Source organism: Parus major, chromosome 12 (assembly GCF_001522545.3).
Source record: "Parus major isolate Abel chromosome 12, Parus_major1.1, whole genome shotgun sequence".
Taxonomy (NCBI): Eukaryota; Metazoa; Chordata; class Aves; order Passeriformes; family Paridae; genus Parus; species Parus major.
Genome location: NC_031781.1, coordinates 1374360 through 1377092, shown reverse-complemented (window position 1 = coordinate 1377092; position 2733 = coordinate 1374360).

Genomic DNA, 2733 nt, shown 5'->3' with positions numbered 1-2733 from the left:
GGGAACCCCGCTCGGGGCGCCCGGGGGTGCCGGCAGCGGGCAGAGCCCGCGGGGGAGCGGGAGAGCCGCGGCCGCAGGAGCGGGGGGCTCCGGGCCGCCCCAAGGCCGAGGGAGCCCGCAGAAGTGGCCACAAATGCGGGGCCACCGCGGGAACAACGCCCGCCTGGGTGTGCGGGTGGGGGCAACACCGCGGCCGGTTCACAGCTAAAGAACCCAAAAGAACGAGCTTCTTTTTATTCAGTAACATGATCTTAGCGGGGGTTTAACCACCTGAGGGGTTTACTGGGGGTTGGAACTGGATGGTCTTTAAGGTCATCTCCATCTCAAAGCACCCTGTGGTTCTCTATTTGTATGATTTCTGCTTTTAAAGTCACCACCTCTGCTCACAGCAGCCCCTTTCCCTGCTGTGACACCAAGGCGATGGTAATAAATACCATGTGCCCACCAAGAACCGGGTCACAGCAGCATATGGGGTGTGGGGGGACACTGAGGCACTGACTGACCGTGTACCCCAACACAGCCCCAGCGACCTTCTCCCACACAGAGGCCAAAGAGGAGCTGTGAGTGTGAGCTGGGGCTGAGGAGGCAGAACCTTGCTTCCCTGCCATGCCAAGACTCTGACAGGGGTTAAACAAATGGGCTGGGGGCTTTTGGAATGACCTCTATCCCCAGAGTGTTCAAAGGCCAGTGGCACCTTTCCCTGAGGAACTAGAGCTTCCTACAGAGTGCTCACAAAGGGCCTCCCAACTCAGGTGGGATTTTAATTCTGTTATGATGGATTCAGGATTTTGAATTCATTACATTTGGTGCTGTGGCAGGGAATTTGAGCAAGAAACTAAAACTGACATTTCTCAGATTTTTTTCACCTGTCTGCAAAAATCCTCAGAATCTCCTGTGGAGGACAAGGGTAATTTATGAAGCCAAAAAATGAAGTTTCAAGTTCTTCTACATAGAGGCAGCTGTGGCTGAAGAGGGGCTGTCAGGATCATCCCTCTTGCCTACTGCAGGTATATGCCACAGGCAGGACTGTCAGCACAGGGCTGTGAGTGACACACTCAGCCCTGCCACAGGTGGCCTCTGACACAGCTGGAAAGTGCAGTTGACACAGTGGGAGGCCCCAGGCCTGCATCCTAAACTGTCACTTGGTGCTTCTGAGTGTCTCAAAGTGTACCAAGGGATCCTTCATCACAATGAACCATGTGAGAATCTGCCCCCTAAAACCAGCCCTCTTTAAATTTAAATCTATTGGTCATAGCTTCAGTGGTTCAGAATTTCAGCCAGAAAGTAGAAGAGCAAGTCCTGGGAGTAAGGCAGGATGGGGCAGAACGGCTTGGGAGCCATCACAGAGCTGCACGAGCTGTCTGGATGCTAAGGACATCTCCCAGCACCACTCAGCTCAGGGTTTAAATGAGCCCCTGGAGACAGGGACATCCTTTGGTACGGGATAGTCACGAGGACACAGGGCTTTGTGCCTCTGCCCACCCCACACACCAGCAGCTGTGACCTCAAGGGCCTCCCTCCCTTCCTGAAACCCGTCTTGTCATGTTATGGAGCATGGAAGCAGCAGGTGGATCTTGGAGGCCTCTTCCAAATAAAATGATTATTCCCTGAAGCAGCTCCTCCACACCACTTTCTGCACCCAGGTTCCCTCTCCCAGTTGTTTATGGGCTTTGCTCACCCAGCCCTTATCAGCTGTGAAGAATTTTTCTCATCCCCTTTCCTCAGTCCCATGAGCATCTCCATGCAAACAGATTTATTTCCAAGGCACCACCTGAATTCCAGTGTTCTCATGTCCCAGCTGCTGCAGTGGGTGAGCCAACCCTCTGAATGCCCTGGGGGTTTGTGCTCACTACAAAGGGCAGCAGGGCCATGCCTGAGTGCAGCCAGGTGCTCCTAAGGGCTGGAATCATGTCCAGCTCTCCCCATCCATCGCTGGCCCTCAGTGATGCCATACCAAGCAGCAGAGAGGTGAGTCTGTGGCTTTACTGCTGTTTTTACAGTGTCCATGTTTTTATGGATACTGCCAAGTGCCACAGCCAGCTGGGCCATCTGTAGTTGTGCTGGAGGACACTGGAGCTGACACTGCATGGAAATGTAGAGGCTCTGTTCTGGCAGCTCAGACATCTCACTTATCATTTCAACAGGGATTAGTGGATTAAGAAATTCACGGGTGAGGTTGTCCCACTGTCCTGAGCTCTCCATGAGCATTTCAATCCAGAAGGTACCTGCTTGCCCTTGGGAGGGGAGGGTGAGCAGTGGATCTGTGCCCAGGCACCTCAGCAAAACATCATTTGGTCACAGAGTTCACTGTCTGGAACCTTGAAGTGAGTTTTAATATGTATTTTTAAACTGATTGGAAAAAAGCAGCTAAGGCCCAAACAGAGGCCAGAACCCCTCACAGCATTGCTGTGCAGGGCCACAAGTGTTCTCGAGCCCAAAATGCCACAGAAGAGGGAGACACACAAGCCCATTGCTGCCTCCAGCTGATCCCCACTTACTTCATCTCTCACTAGGGATCAGGACACTTCCTGAGGCATCAGAATGTTATTTTTTCCCAAATTCAAAGCATCCAGGAATTTCCAAGGTGAAAGGGACTTTCTGAGTGTTTAGAACTTTTTCTATTTGCTGAGAGGTGCTAAGAATCAGAAACTGGAGTAAGATAACAGAGGAATCAGTGCTAGAGGAGCCCTCTTCTCCCATCCCATCCCATCCCATCCCATCCCATCCCATCCC